Source organism: Cimex lectularius, unplaced genomic scaffold (genome assembly GCF_000648675.2).
Source record: "Cimex lectularius strain Harlan isolate CLEC.00 unplaced genomic scaffold, Clec_2.1 scaffold78, whole genome shotgun sequence".
Taxonomy (NCBI): domain Eukaryota; kingdom Metazoa; phylum Arthropoda; class Insecta; order Hemiptera; family Cimicidae; genus Cimex; species Cimex lectularius.
The window spans coordinates 21,001-38,788 of record NW_019392658.1 but is presented as its reverse complement, the minus strand read 5'-3'; positions in this window follow the sequence as shown (position 1 = coordinate 38,788).

Here is a 17,788-nt window from a genome sequence, read left to right as displayed (position 1 = left end):
AACAAAAACAATCTATTAATTTTTGATCCTATTGCAATATGTTTATGATGTTAAGTTCGGAAAAAATAAATAGTAATGTATACCCATGGTTTTCAAATTATTCAATAATTTTTAAATTAGCAAATTTTAAGCGTAGCCGGATTGATTCCGCAAAAGAAAGAAATCTACCTCTCAATCCTTACTGCCGTGAGGGATTTTTTGTTCGTTTATGTTTTGTGCTAAAAAATTACATCGCAGACCACATGATTCACGCGCCGATCTATCGCCTGGAGCGATTGAAAGGGTGTGTCGCTCCGATCGATACGCCGGCGATAATTATCGGCGTCGCATCGCAATCGCCCTGGCATGCAATGGTTTCGTTGCGGCACGTAGTAAGCGATACGGTGTCGAGTTGCATTTCGTATTGTGGTATCGCGTTGCCTCGCTTCACTGCTTTTAATACCACTCAATTTTGAAATTGCGAAAAACTTGAATTACAACACAACTAAATATTACCTTAATAAATACTGCAGAAAATAGTGAAGTTACACAAGAAAATAATTAATTAAATAGCTTAAATAAAATTTCTATTTAGCTAGTTAACAAGTAAACCATTATTTTATTTTCATTATTTTAAGTGGTATAGGAAAAAATGGCCCGAATCTAATTTAATTTAACGCCATCTGTTAATAATAAACAAAAACATTTGACTATTTTTTATCCTCTTACAATGTGTTTATGATGTTACGTTTTGTATAAAACAAATAATAATACCCATTGTTTTCAAATTATTCTCTCATTTTTAAAGTAGCCGATTTTGAGAACCGGTGGATTGATTCCGCAAAAGAAAGAAATCTACTTCTCACTCCTTACTGCCCTGAGGTTTTTTTTTTTTTTTGATCGTTTATGTTTTGTGCTAAAAAATTACTTTGCAGACCACATGATTCACAAGTCGAGCCGATCTATTATTTCGCAATCGCCCTGGCGTGCACTGATTTAGTTGCGTCGAATACACGTTGTAAGCGATACGGTGTCGAATTGCATATCGCATCCCTTGTCGTATCGCGTATTGCATCGCTCCACTGATTTTAATGACACTCAATTTTTAAATTGCGAAAAACGTGAATTATACGGGTTACGGGTTCATTTGTTCGTTTATGTTTTGTGCAAAATTGAATACTATTCAGACCATGTTTTTTTTCGTGATTAGACATGTCCTTCTGGTGCTTTTCTGATGTCTGCCTCTAATTTTCTTATTCGAACTCTCGATGTGATAACCTCTAAGTCGGCGATTAATTTTTTATATTCGTTAATGTTGGTACTAAAAACGTTTACATTGCAGACTATGACGGAAAAACATTTTGGAAGTATATGAAAACTATGTTCCTTCCTTTTTGAAATTAAAGTATTGAAGCTTTTAAATCAAGTTTTTTTCATTTTTCCCTTTGAAGGAAGAGAAAGTATTACGTTGGGCTGAAAAACGATTTGTAGAGTTTTCTCTTGATTGGCATTTTTTTAGGTCTTCAGTCCTTAAAAAAATCGAAATTTTTACCCTCCAACTGATGACCAACCTGGATCCGCCCTTGCTTCTGACAGCCCAAAACTACAAAGACAGACATGCCAAATATGATCTGTAACGACCAAATTTAATATTAACCGTACAATGTATGATAGCAAGTACATTAAACGTTCAGAAATGTTACGATTTCCGTTCACATAGTAGCTCTGCCCGGCTGTCAATACGTTTAATAACCTCTGTTATTAGGCACGGTCGAAATGGTGAGTTAAACGAATCAATTCCTTTCCTTAATAGGCCGTTTATGTAAATCTGGCGGATAACATCTCCCTATTATACGTGAACTGTATTTATGCAACGTTCTACACTTGAAGATTAATTGTTATGAACTGTGCAATTTGAGTTGCGGGGAAACGGAAGAGATTTCATTGGGAATTTTCTTCCCGACAATGTGAAATTTCTAATCCTTAGGGGAAGAAAATACGACAATAGGTATGAAAAATTATGTCATGCTCAATGAAAATTTCACAATCCTGCCAAGTTAGGTTTGCATAATTAACGCCAAGGATAGCCTTTGTTTATTGCCATTGTTTTATGGCTCTCTTTAATTTAATCGCATGAGTTGCTAACTAACGTTTCCTTCCAAGTAAAAAACACTAGTAAGACTATATTATGGTGTAGCAAACATAAACTTTCCAACTCTTGACTCAATAACCTTGCCATTTTTTCATAGGTGTTTCACAAGAGATTTGATTAATTTAATTACATACCGTCTGACAAAACTAATAGCTTTTTAACCGCAATGCTACCGACACGCATGAGGTTTAAGAAATAAAGCGAAAATAAGCGGACCGGAATGTGTCAATTTCGATCGAGTCACTTTTTAATTTCAAAATATCCTCTGTCGCTGTTTCTAATAAACAAATTGCATAACGGATAGACAACTTGATATTTAGATGCATAGACAAGCTTACACTTACATTTAATGACACAATAATATAATAATACACAACTGTATTTTGTAAAGCATTATCCCGTATATGTATACTGTTGAAATTAATGCATATGTTGGATAAAGAAAATGAGAAACGATGAGATAGATAGAAAACAGGTAGGCAAATAGACATGGCAGCGAAAGAGAAAGAAAGAGAAAATCAAGATAAATGTAGTGCATATTCAAAATATTCAAAACCACAAGGAACTGTCCTTCTGTCCCTCACTCTAACCCCCTTCTCTCTCACCCTCTCACTCTCTCTCTCTCACTCTCTCTCTCTCACTCTCTCTCTCTCTCTCTCTCTCTCTCTCTCTCTCTCTCTTTCTCATTTGATCACGATACAAATTAAAGGACATATGTTAACCGATTACTTACAGAAATTAGAATACAAATTTCTTCCAACAAGAAAAATACGAGTTACTAAGAAACCAGCACCTTGGCTGGATGAAAATATTTTAAAACTAATGAAAGAAAGAGTCAAGGCTTTAAAAATATTTAAAAAAGACAAACAATTAGCAAACTGCGATAAATTCAAAAAAATAAGAAACCAAGTAAAAAATTCCATCAGAAACAAAAAATCAATTTCCAATACAAAAACCAAATTGAAAGCATATCAAACCCAACTTAGTTCTGGAAGATTGTCAATGAAAATATTACCACCAAAAACCAAGAAAAATTTCGATCCTGCTGTAAATTTGGATGATTTAAAGACTACTTTTGTTCACTTGGAAAGGTAAACAATTTAACACACTTAAAAAATACCATAGAATATTATAATAATTTGTCAAGATACAACAAGGTAGAAGAAGAATTCAATTTTGCAACAATTACCCCAGATCTAGTTAGTACAACGATTAAGAAAATAAAATCCAAATCAGTAGGTCCAGCCTGATTTCAGATTTCAATTGTCAAGCCAAAAATTATAAATCCAATTGTATGTGAAGTTCTCAGTCACATTTATAATTATTCATTGCAAGTTGAAGTCCGGAAAATTGGAAAAGGTCATTTGTTATTCCATTAGTGAAAAAAATCACAGCCAAAAGACTGCGCCTCTTACAGACCCATAAATATTATCTGTACGTTAGGAAAAATTCTAGATAAAATAGTGTTTTCACAACTTAATCAATATCTTGAATCTAAAAATATAATTGATCCATATCAAGATGTAAGAATGGTCCTTGAGACCAAATCTTGTGTGATTGATAAATAAAACGTTCATCATCATCATCTCGCTCTCTCTCTCTCTCTATTTATCTATCTAACTACCTATCTTTCTATATATATCTATGTATATATATCTTTCTATCTATCTATCCATCTTTCTATTTATATATCTATATTTATCTATCTCTATAGCTCTCTCTATCTATCTATCTATATATGTATCTATATTTATCCCTATCTATCTATCTACGTACCTATCTACTTATTCATGTATCTCTATTTATCATTTTCTCTATCTATCTATCTTTATATCACTCTGCCTATCTCTAACGAATGTACAACATAACTCACTCGTTAAGTGGAAGAAAAGTCCACGAAACTTAACTTTGCGTGGTTTAATAAAACGTGTAATCAATCAATTAATCTCTATCTGTCTACATTTATCTCTATCTATCTACCTATTCATCTATCTCTATTTATCTTTTTCTCTCTCTATCTATCTATCTTTATATCAATCTGCCTATCTCTATCGAATGTACACTCACGTTAAGTGGAAGAAAAGTCCACGAAACTTAACTTTGCGTGGTTTAATAAATCACTCAATTAATCTCTATCTATCCATCTATCTATTTATCTATTGATGATCCCTATCTATTTGTCTATATATCCCTATATATGTCTCTCTCTTCTTATTACTCATTATCCCTGTTCTTTATCTTTCCTTCTTTATCTCTCTCTCTCTCTCTCTATCTCTATCTATCTACCTATTTATTTCTATATCTATCTATCTCTCCCACCTCTCTTTCATCCACTCACTTACCTCTCTGTCTATCTATCTAACTACGCACAGGCACTCACCTATTTATGATAATGTAATAGTTTATATAGTAAAAGTTTAGTTTAGTCGAAAGTATTATTTGTATATATTTATCGAAACGTGGTAGGTTGCTAACATCCTGGTTCAGTCAATTTTCCCTGTTGTTACTTTTACACACAACGATGATCGAAAAATACAACATAAAGGTAAATTACTAATAATTGTACAATTCGACACAAAAAAATTATATGAATAATAATTATTCACGTTACAACTGTCCAAAAATATCATTACTGCCATGAACTGAACCCATTTTACGGTGGGAGATGAGAGAAAAGGGTTCAGAATCGTTACATAAAAACCATGGGTCGGTCGTATCTGGTAAAAATAAGAGAAGACAAGGCAGGGGAACGGCTGGAGAAATCAAGTCGCCGGGATGGAAGAAGGGATTGGACGCTGGAAGAGCATAGTGGGGGACCATTTGCATGTTTCATACCATTGGCTCCCCTCTTCAAGACGTCGTCTATGCAAATCAATCTCCGCTCCATTAGATAACCCCACCACTCACGCAGCATCCCACGCAACAAACTAGACGAACGACCATCTGAGAATACGATTCGATTAAATGTATTAAGACCACTACACCAGCGAGAAAATTAGTTCATTCTTCTCCCAGATTGTATTCTAAATAAATCGTGATTTAAAATAGACTAAATTACATAAAACGATTTGGGCAATAACTATAAAACACAATAAAAAATAAATAATTACTGATTTAACTGCTAATTGTCTTGATTGTTCTGATCCTGTATGATTTTGTAGTTTGGCCAGTACCAGGCATAAGCATATTAGTTTCATAATCTCCTTTCTTGAAACATAAGGAAACTGGCATAAAATACATTTGTGGTAGAGTAATAGGGGTAATTAATCTCTTTGACCTCGGCGTGGATTTTAATGCGTCAAAGAAAGAAAAGCGACGAGTTATGCTGGCCCAAATTAATAACCGTAACCACCCGACTCATTTCAGAAATCATTTAAATAAGGCAGGGCGACGCTGCATTCTCCAGGCCCCGCTAACCTTTCCGACGCAATTAAAACCCTTTCCAGGAACTCAAAGGCCGGCAGCCTCTGTGCCCGGGGAATAGGAAAGAATCCTGCCGACTCCTAATTAGACAATCACAAGGGAAAATTGCCTGGCAAACGTCACTCAAATGTCAAAAGGGGATGATTTACTTCAAATGTCAAACGCAGTGTGGTCGCGTTTTCAAGCCGAGTTAGAACAAACGACATAACAAACATTGTGTAATTATGTATTACTAAATAACTTGTATGCTTGCTATGTGGTTGGCTCGTTTTTCCACTGGACGGTCAGCACATGTAAAATTTATCTGACTGCAGTAGAAATCATAAATATTTCGACTGCAGGTTTAGCATTATCAATAAAGTTTCAATGTCTAGATCAGAGATAAAGGAAAAACATAGCCAATTATCTTTAATTCATTGCTTTATTCATTGCTAATTATTATAAAATTATCATAGGTTATGCATGAAGGCACGGGAGGTGCTGTTTTGGACAAGGATCAAGTAGAATGCTTGTTAATAAAAGAATGATTCAGCAATACTCGACAAAAAGAAGAATATTTTAAAATTGTCCTCTGAGAACTAGAAAAAAAAGACAGTTACTACAATGAATTGGCCAGCACGTCTCCTGACATGAATCCCATAAAACCCTTATGGGACAAGACATAAAGACGGACGGCGCATGCAACTTTGTGTTAATGCATGATAATGCTCGACTGCATCTATAGGAGTGTAGTCTAGCCATACATATCACAAAAGAAACAAAAGTATGTATATTGCAGTAATGGAATCTGAACCGTTTATTGGAGGTCTAGATTACTAATGAAGAAAATAGAAAAGAATAATACTAAAAAAAAAAGTATATATATACACCTTCCTATCAACTCGGCGTCCTTTCGAAGAAATTACATTTAAACCGGTGTCCAGGGCAAAACAGTATCAGTATCAGCCGTTTCTCCGGGCCAGTGCTTTCAGCTCATCACCATCATCATCAGAGCATCACATGTACCAATTTTTGAGTGGACATCCAGATTGCGCTTTGTGCCAATTCACGTAAATTCAGGCTGAACCACACCTTCGTTTTCGTATATTTTAAAGACTGTTTTAGTCTTACACTTCTCAGTGTGTTAGGCGTCCGCAAGATTTATATAATATATAAATGGCCCTCAGGATTTACAAAAAAAAGAGAGATTTCAGGAATTTGTAGCGTACGTTTTCACATGTGTTTTCTCAGGTGTCAGCTGTCCAGTCAGGCGTCCCCGGCACGATACGCTCTTCCCGCGTCTTTCAAATTCCGATTTGGAGCCGGTAACAGGCAATAGAAGGAAAAACTAAGCTAACACTCTATAGTCACAAAATTTCACTGACTCGGTTATAGTTGAAAAACTACTGGTTCATAAAAGTCGCAAAAACTGCAGAATTTGTTTCGCTCGTGTAAAGATAGGAAGATACAAAACTTCACCGTTGCATCTTTATTATAGGCAGCAGTGGTGTTGGTGGGAAAACAAACTACCGACATGTGGCCTGACCGACGACTGTTCCACTCAGCCAAACAATCAGAATTGAGAAAAGTGCACCAAATGAACTTTTTTTTTTTTTTTGCTAAATCCAATTTTGAGCGGTGAATAGTTATAGATTGCACAACTAATTTACTACAGTACACGTGTATTAAATTATTAAAATGCCCACTTTAGAAAAATTGGGTTTATACCGCGTTTGCCGCATGGGCCAAACCCTGTTTGCGGAAAAAACGGTTGATTTTTATGTTGTTTTTTGGGGTGCTTAGTCGATTGCAATTGGTCCAAGGGCCACGGAGTGAAAACCTCACGAAGAATCAACTATTTATATGGTGTAAAATTATCAACACCCTGTACCGATTTTTCAAAAAAATCATATTTTCATATTCATCAGAATAGTCAGTGAATGCGTGCAAAATCTCCAAAACCCGGAAAAACATAACACGTCAATCCCTGGGATGTCTGTGCACGGAGGAATTGGTGGAATGACAACCAGACAAACCGGCCGGAGTAGGATCTGCAAAACAGTCTATAGGCCAGAACAGAGACAATAGAACTCAGCGATGATTCGCACCAAGAAATCTCCTATACCACACGTGTATATTCAACGATTGACCCTATTTGTAGGTTATGTAGTTTATGAAATGAAGCAACATTCATAGTGAAGACAGAACTTACCACAAGAAGGGAAAATGAATAACAGAAATGACAGTCAATCACCTACTACTTCCTAAAATTATGAACTGAACCAAGAAACAGAAATAAGTCCAATAAGCCAAACTGCTGCAGTAACTGAGGTTAACTGAACCCTTGCTTACTAGTATCCTTTCTATCACTCACCATTACCGGCTAATAAATTTTATTGTAGAGAACTTTTTTCTAAATTATTTGGAGATCGCGAGATGCGGTCTGGTAGGTTTAGAAAAAAAAATTCTTTATCGTGCCAACGTTTCGATCTTTATTGAGATCATCTTCAGGGCTCAAAGTGATTGTTTTCTGTGTATATGAGTCATTGTTGTGTGTCGTGTTGAGATTGCCCAGTCGCGCCTCACGATCATCATCAACTAACTGTCACTAAACACCACACATTTTTTTCCAACGAAATGACTTCCAACTTAGAAATATTGTTTATAAAGCGGAAGTTTATGTTTGATACATTTTTTAAAAATTAAAATGAAAAAATTAGTAAAATCACAGATGATGAAAGGTGCTTTAAAAAAACCAGATTGTTGGTTATCTATTAAGGAAAAAATCTAAACAAGATCTGATTATATTTTTATTTTATAGATTTTTCTTTTTGAACGAACCCTAAAAGGACACTAGATAAGTTGTTGTTGTTGTTGATATGGTCCATTATATGAAGGAAGTAAGTGATTTCCTAGGGGTCGCAGTGTCTGCTGTCGATTTCTGTACATAAACAACCAATTCAGATACTGCCTCTTGACAAACGCCGTGGAACTTTTTCGATCCTTAAGTGCTCTTAATATTTATTTACCGGAAACTCAGCCATTTTACTATTATTTAGGTGAAAATACTTTTCAACCGGCTCTTTCCGTTACATAAATTGCGGATTGTTCAATATCTCGTTATGACTATGCCGTCTTCAATCTTCTTTAATGGTAGTTATATCTCGGAGTAGTAGTTGCTTAAACATCCTCATACTTCGCTTCCTCCTTATCCGGCTAAGCTTTCCTACTAAATCAGCTTCCGATGTCATTGTAACGGCCGTTATCATTTAACTTTGCCACCATCCGGGCGTTGCCAGACTCATCCAGTCAAACGGTTATATTCGTGGCCGTCGTAAATAGTCACCCCGAAAATTAGTTACCAGTAACAATAGATAATTGATTTGGTGCAAATGCAAAATATAATCTAAACCAATTCTGCAGTTTTTGCGACTTTTATGAACCAGTAGTTTTTCAACTATAACCGAGTCAGTGAATTTTTGCGACTATAGAGTGTTAGCTTAGTTTTTCCTTCTATTGACTGTTACTGCCTCTAAATCGGAATTTGAAAGACGCGGGAAACGCGTATCGTGCCGGGGACGCCAGACTAGACAGCTGACAGCTGAGAAAACAGATGTGAAAACGGACGCCACAAATTCTTGAAATCTCTCTTTTTTTTGGAAATCTTGATGGCCATTATTTATATGTCCATTTTATATTATCTTTATATTATCTAAACCCGCCTGGCTCTCATACAAACGAAGTGTGAAAGTTTCATCGAATTCGGTTCAGTAGTTTTCGTTTTTATCATTAACACACACGAACGAACATTCATTAAATTATTATTCTTTCCTATTTTCTTCATTAGTAATCTAGAACTCCAATAAATACACACATAAGAATTTATATATATATATATATATACCTTCCTATCAACTCGGCATCCTTTCGAAGAAACTTTACATTTAAACCGGTGTCCAGGGCAAAACAGTGTCCGTATATGGACGCCGAATCGACGACCAGGGCTTTCAGCTCATCATCATCAGAGCAACACATGTACCAATTTTCGAGTGGACGTCCAGATTGCGCTTTATGCCAATATTTGAATATTAATAGTTCACGCAAATTCAGGCTGAACGCCACCTTCGTTTTCGTATATTTTAAAGACTGTTTTAGTCACTTCTCAGTGTGTTAGGCGTCCGCAAGATTACATATATATCTGTGTGTGTGTGTGTGTGTGTTTTGTTATTATTATTTTTTCCTATTTTCTTCATTAGTAATCTAGACCTCCAATAAATTCCATTCATGCAATATATATTCTTTTGTTTCTTTTGTGATATGTATGGTTATTATTTTTACAGTAAACTCTTATTATTAATTAATTATAGTTTTAATATAAGGTCTTTGTTGAGATGGAAAAGTATGTGGCACGGCGGGATTCGAACCCACGACCTTCGGCTAAATACGCCGCTGCTCTACCACTAGATTTATTATTATTAAATTCACTAATTTCGTGTTCCGCTTGACCAATTAATATATTACAATTAATTAAGGTTTTTAGTTGAGATAAAAAAGTCAATGGCTCGAGCGGGATTCGAACCCACGATCTTCGGCTTGATATGCCGCTGCTCTATCACCTGAGCTATCGTGACCTCATTTATTATAATACTGAAGCAGTTTGATAATTGACCTGTTGAACCAATCTTGGCGTATTTTTACGCATTTCCTACGTTTCTCAGTTGGTTGAACGATTGGAAAAGGAGGAAATAAAATCAATGTTAGTGGTGTAAACTGAGTATGAATGAATCCATCGAATCATGAATGGAAGTCAAATAGGCGGAAACCGAGCTTGCGGTTTGGTTTAAACAAAACAGCCGTTGTGGCAATAGGCGTGGTTGTCAAGCTAATTGGCTTCTGTTCAAAGAAAGAAATTTATCCAGGGGCAATTATTTTATGCGTCAATTACCAAGGCTTTCCCATAAACCCATTTCACAACGTTAAATTGGCGTACTTAGAATGCCTGGAGATCCGGCGACCAGGGATGGACGTTACGGTTTCTTCTGAATAAATTCTCTTGCTTAAGATAGATCAAGTTTCTTCTTGTGAGAACGCACGGTAGCCTGAAGGACGATTGAAGAAACGCGGAATGCGCGCAGCCTTGCAACGTCGTATATCAACCTTTTGCGGAGGACATTACTTTTACAAACAAAATTTTCAGCTTTATTCAGTCTAATTTGCAAAAGAGTTTTCGCGAAATTATTATAATAATATAGTAACTTTCAAGCCTAGTAGCAGATAATTAAAGAGTATAAAAACTTCGAATAACATAGGTTACCCAGATAACCCGATGTACCCCATAAATATTGTAAAAAGGTGGTGTGAGAAATGGGTTTAAACATAAACTCGAAGAAAACATCTCATGCCTTTTACAAAAAGAAGGAAAGTAAAAGCAAAAGCACCCACTATAAAAGAAGAAGCCTTAAAAAACCAAAGTACTTAGTTTTAACCTTTGACCAAAGGCTCAAATGGAGAAAACACATAGGCAACATTCTATTCAAGCATTGGCCAGAGATTATGCAGCAAAAACGCGGGAATAAATCCCAGAATGGCGTATTGGTTGTTCACAACAAAGGTCACCTGGTCACATATGTAGCTTTAGGATGGTGGTCAAAAACACTGAACAAAGTCTATAAAAACTTGGGTGTCTTGTAGCAGTGGCAATGCACACAGTACATCAATCGAAATCGCCCTCGACCTTCTATCCTTTCATATTAGTGTACAAAGGGGGCTTTTGAGGGTGCCAAAGAACTTCGAGATATAAGGAAGTAAATCCAGATCTAAAGAGAAGACACCACAAAATTCTGAGTAGAATTTAAATAAACGAGATGGCTGTCACGCTACCTGACAAAATAGACAAACACAACTTTGACAGACCCATCCAAGTGGTCACAGATAATAGAGAAATTTGGAAGAAAGGTAGCCCCAAGATTCAAGTAGGGGCCGTAATATGATGGATCGTAGATTGAATAGGAATTAGATGTAAAAGGGCCCTATAACCTAGCAAAGCCCCGTAGATTAATCCCAACAATTTACCAAGACCATGCAACAAACCTCTGCACGGGAGTTAATAAAGAAAAGTGGTGCACAGATTTGCATACTCTCAGGCAGTAAGGCAATGCTTATGCTTTCAACACCGAACTTGCCTGGGTGTTCCTAAATTGCCTAATAGCTCTAGGAAAACACAAAAAATACCTTATAGGACCATGACATGAAGGTAAAGAAGGAACCGAACGGACTAATCAATCAGCCAAAGAAAACGGCTGCCCTCTCACCCATGGGACCAGATTGTGCTAAAGTTGAAAGCTTCCTGCTTGAGAAAGAAGAATTCAAACATCAGTGAACCAAGCTAAGAAGATTTATCTTACCTTCAGAAAGGAAAATGTAGGAACTTTACCTATGGCCTACCTTTTAACTAAGAAGGAGCAGTCAGGATTTGAGTAAAATTGTGGTCTATATAGGCTCCTCTTAACTACCAACTAAAAGTGCAAAGTAGAGTCAAAAAGAACCGGAAATATCGGCAGATATCCTTTTTGAATGTGATATGTAATATGAATAATCCTTCGTTCAGGCAATTCTCACACCACAAGACGTGCACGAACAGGCACCTATGAAAGTGCTTAATCTTAAGGAGCGTACACACGAAGCAAATCTCGGCCAACGAAAGACAACCAATATATTGAACGTTGTTAGCCAAAAATTGGTACGCTTGGTTCATCCTAATCAAACCAAGGGGATGGTTGAGCCATGGAATTCGGCCATATAAGAAAAATGCACTTTTTCAAGTAATGTCATAATTTATACGGGGTTTCGCAGTAGATCTATATAGGTCGCAATGGTGGAAAGGATTTTTCAAATCCTTATTCAAACCTTAAACGTAAATAGTTCAATTGTTCCTGGCGCAACAGGACGTCGCTTGCATTCCATCGTGATCTAAACAACCTCGAGTCACAGAAGTTGTAAAGGGGGGCTTAATACAGCCTACTTAACTACACCCGAAACGCTTTCAATTTAAACGACACTTACAATACTGGGTTTGTCTAATCTTGAGAGCTTAGATTCCAATCATATAAGCTGAAGTAACCTTTTGTATAAACTTTGGGATCTTGAAAATTCTAAATCTTTCCAAACTTAGGGGAGTTATTAATAAGAACAGGCTGGATCAAGGTATGGTCTTGGTAAAAACCTTGGCAATGTTGGGACTGAGTCGGACTTCAAGGAAATTTGAGATCGCCCGTAAAAACTTAAATATGTCAATCTTTAATATCTAAGGTGGTTTTGCCCTGATGATGACCTGAAAATAAGTCGAAAGCTTGGAATCTGGAAGTCGAATAAATGAATCTGAATTTGATTTATTCTTCAGGACCATACCTTGATCCAGAGTTCGTCTGTGAATGTCGATGCTTCTAATACTGAAAATAAAAAGAGGCTTAGAACGCTACCATGGGACCCGGCGGAGATAATAGGGACCTGGAAGAAAAAAGAATATTCAAGCAATCTCTAACAATTCTAAGTCCAGTTTTTATTATTATTAAATTCACTAGTTTTCGTGGTTCGCTTGAACAATTTATATCTTGCAATTAATTAAGGTTTTTAGTTGAGATAAAAAAGTCAGTGTCAAGAGCGGGATTCGAACCCACGATTTCTAATAAGTTAAAATGAAGTATACTTCACTAAAGCTCTCCGTGGCCATTTCATTTCTCGCCGAGAATCAAATTACACGACATTTGAAAATTGGCAAAAAGAAGGGAAAATTCAAAAGGTGGGGTTGAGATGGGAAGTTAGTGTCCGAGTGGATCTAGGTCACGATAGCTCAAGTGGTGGAGCAGTGGCGTATTTAGTCAAAGGTCGTGGGCTCGAATCCCGCTCGTGACACTGACTTTTTATCTCAACTAAAAACTTTAATTAATTGCAATTTATTATTATTATTGTTTTATTTTCTTTATTGGCATTACTTTTAATATTGGCCAGAGAGAGAAAATGCGTTCTTGGGGGGGGGGGAGTTTGAAAAAAAGGCCAGGGACGATGATGGGAATCGAACCCACGACCGAGCCTAGTCTACACGCTGATCCCTAGGCTACTGCTGTACCCCAAAAATCAAGAAACGTCCATAACCAAAATAACTTTTTTTGCTTTTGCTTGAATTTACTTTTATTAATTAAATATGTAATATTTAATTTGGTATATTGCAACAGTTAACGAGGAAAGAAGGATCTGAATGACAGATTTATCTAAAAAAAAGCCAACTTTATCCAACGATAGTTCAAGTGGAGGCTGATATTTTATAAAAGATAACATCTGCCGGTCGCATGTCCGTCTAGTATGTAGACGACAGTTGTAAAAATAATCATCTTGGCATCTATCGCCCTCATAATCTTCCTATAATCGCATGCAGCCCCAATTGAGCCTCGGACGAATTCCACCCTGGTATTATTAGCGAGTTCTCGGAATTGACAATCTATTGTGACAGGATTCGAAGGGGTGGTTTGACGAATATTTAGAAATTGAAGAAGAATGAAGTTTGTTAGAGTGAATTGAAAACTATATTAGATATTCATGGTTATTTCAAGGGTTCATATATTATTCAGAGAATATTTACCATTCGCGACAAAAACGGAATCTGGAATGCAAATCGCCGTCCGAAAAGAATCGGGGTTCGAGTTCGACCTTTTCGGAACTTGAATAAGAATCTAGTGTAAACATCTCAACCCTAAAAGAGCCCACTTTTTTCCTTCTCCTTTCCTTTTTTTCCTTTTGCCATTCCCTTTCGAGGAGAAGAATCAGAAATTTAAATACGCCCAGAAAGGGAGACAGAAAGACGATTGACCGGGGTCCAGTACGGGAGATGGAATATTTACTGAGAAGGCGGTTGCAGAACAAAGGGACTCAACCTTTGATCCGCCGACGGATCAATTAACCCAATCAGCATACCTTCAATAACAATCATCAGAACTGCTTCGTACTTTCGATCACATTGCAATAACACAATTGCAATTAAAAATTAACCTTCTACTTTCAAGCTTTTAGTCTTAAATAAAAAGTAACACGTAACATATGCATTTTGACACAAACAAATTATTAATTAATTAACTCACTCGGCCCAGAATTCGTAAAAGGTTATTATTAAATTTTGTCAACTGTTTTGTAAACAGAGTAAGCTAATTTTGACGTTTGTTATCATTAACATTTACGACGGCCTAAAGCCGAATCGGGTTTGATAACGGCTCTTATCGACCCACAAGCTGACCATCCTTCAATCCATTACGATTTTACCAAATGAAAAAAATCAATAAAATTTTGGCACTAAACAAGGTTATTATAATATTTTTCGTGATATTTTCACTTTTTGGAAAGGACTTGAGACTGTTTTCCATTTGGGAATAAGGTAATCGTTGGCGATTTGTTATATTTTCAACTTTACAGAAATACATTCAGGATTATTGTTATTTCTGGTCTGTCGTTGGTTTAACAAAGAGAGAGAAAGAGAGAGAGAGAGAGAGAGAGAGAGAGAGAGAGAGAGAGAGAGAGAGAGAGAGAGAGAGTGAGAGAGGGGGACAGAGTGATAGAGTGATAGAGTGATAGTGGAAAAAAAGAGACACAAAAAGAGAGCTATATAAAGCAAGAGAGGGTGACAAAGAGATAGTGCTCGTGGGAAAAAAAGACACAAAAAAGAGCTGTATAAAGTGAGAGAGAGAGAGAGTGAGATAGAGGGTGACAGAGAGTGATAGTGGAAAAACAAAAACACAAAAAAAGAGCTATATAAATTGAGATAGATAGAGAGAGAGCATTACATTTGTGCTAATCTAAAAAACGAAATAGATACTTTTAAAAAGTGACAGAGATAGAGACGGCTATCGAATACGCTTCTCTCCGTAAAGGGTAAAATTGCCTCCTTTTAACTTTTTTAAGCGTACTTTGCGAAAAGTAAGGGCAGAGAGACAAATAGGGAAAGGGAGAGAGGTGGGAAAAAATAAGGAAGAAGAGACACAAGACAAACAACTTGGGTAAAAGAGATATAACAAAAAAAGAGAGAGAAAAAAGAGTGGGATAGAATGAAAGGAAGGCAGGCAAAGAAAAAAAGGAGAAAGAGGGTAAGTAGGAAAAATAATGAAAATTAGAGACACATAGACTATGGTATATAGGAAGTTGGGAGAGGTAGAGAGTGTTTTAATGGGTAAATAAGGAAAGAGAGATACAAATTCCAAGAAATAGGGTAAGAGCGATATAGCAGAAAGAGAAAGGGTGCAGAGAGGTAGAGTGACAGTAGAAAAAAAGAGACACAAAAAAGACCTATATAAAGTGAGAGAGAGAGAGAGAGAGAGAGAGAGAGAGAGTGAGAGAGGGTGACACAGAGATAGAAAGATAATGGAAAAAAGAGACCCAAAAAAGAGCTATATAAAGTGAGAGAGAAAGAGTGAGAGAGGGTGACAGAGAGATAGAGTGATAGTGTAAAAAAAGAGACACATAAAAGACCTATATAAAGTGAGTGAGAGAAAGGGTGTGTGAGAGAGAGAGAGAGAGAGCATTACATTTGTGCTAATCTAAAAAAGGAAAGAGACACTTTTAAAACGTGACAGACATAGAGCCGGCTATCGAATTCGCGTCTCTTCGTAAAGGGTAAAATTGTCTCCTTTTAATGTCTTTAAATTAAATAATAAATATACACTTTTAAGATGATAAAATTTATTGTCAAGGAGACTAGCATACTTTTATTACAAATTGGTAAGTCGAACAAAAATTGTTTTCTAATGTTTTTGAAACTTTTTATGTGTGATTCTTTTGGCCAAAAGCGTAACTGAACGAACGCGAGTGAACGAACCCAGTTTTAATAGGTTGGACAACGTTCTGGATGAGGATCCGATGTCCCACCGCTTCTTCCTGGAACATGCTAATTGAGGCCAGGAAACGCCCGTGCTCAGACAATCTACAAGTCGTTAAAACAAACCGCCGGCTCGTTGCAATTACAGTACACATTAGCCGAACACGAATACTTAGAGAAGCCAGGCAATGTTTCAAATTTATGACAGAACACCCTCGGGAAGCAAAAATAATCGAATAGAAGAACTATCGATTAATTACATAACAGAACAATTACTTTTCCGTGATCTTTGATTCGTATGATAATTAAGACTTCGGAGTGAGCTGTGGCAACGAGTTCTCGGGCATCCCACAAGGGAACTTCTTTGGACTTCTACTGTTTATCATCCCCACTGGTGACCTATCTAACACCCTAATACCATCATGATCATTTCGCCTCCGATCCCCCCTTTTATATCCTTAACAGAAGACTTGGATAATACGAAACATCCAGGGCCTTCTTGATCGTCCACATTAAACTAACCTTCTGCAAGACTTCAATTGCGACCTCTTTGAAAATAGGGGTTCTGCCAATCTATCTCTAACATTAAGCGCACTCAGTACTTCCCAGACAAAATTTTCTTTTGTCAACGAACTTGATCGACTCATCCTATAATGGACCATAATCGCTGAGTGCCAGCATTGGCTGCTTTCTCATAACATGAGTCCTTCAGGTTCGGAGCTGCTAAGGTGGTAGTGCTGTGACCGAGTCAAAAACGTACTGTGATTACATTGTAATACGCACTAATGTAATATGTAAAGTCTACAAAAATAAATAAAACTAAAAACTAACTAAACAAACCAAAACTAACTAAAGCCCCCTCGTCAACATTGCACGTGACTATTGCCATCTATAGATTTTCCAGATAGTGAAGCCGTTCCTGCTTTCATAAATCGTACATCATCACCATAAAATTAATGTATTTTCGCTTGGTTCGTAGTCGCACAATAAAAAAATTCTATTGGCAAAAAATAAAAAGATATAGGAAAATTATTGGAAATTATAAATATCTTAAATCATATTTGGTAGTGTGCAAGACGTAATCCCCATGTTTGACTGATTTTTTTTTCTTTTCATAATGGAAATATTTGTTCTCTTCTTATACTCACCTCGACGAAGTATTTCTAAAAGACTACCATCGAGGACTTTATAAGTGTTTTCTAAAACCCGAACGATATCGACTGAACTGACCCTTTCTTTCAATAAACCAATTTAACCTTTTCTTTATTAAAGCTTCTAATGTCTTCCTAAGACGAGAAGTTAGAGAAATAGTCTGTAACTTTTCCGGAGACCGGATAACTTTTCTACATCTTTTACCGAGTTTGAAATGCGAACCGGATTGATTCCACGGTAGAACCCAC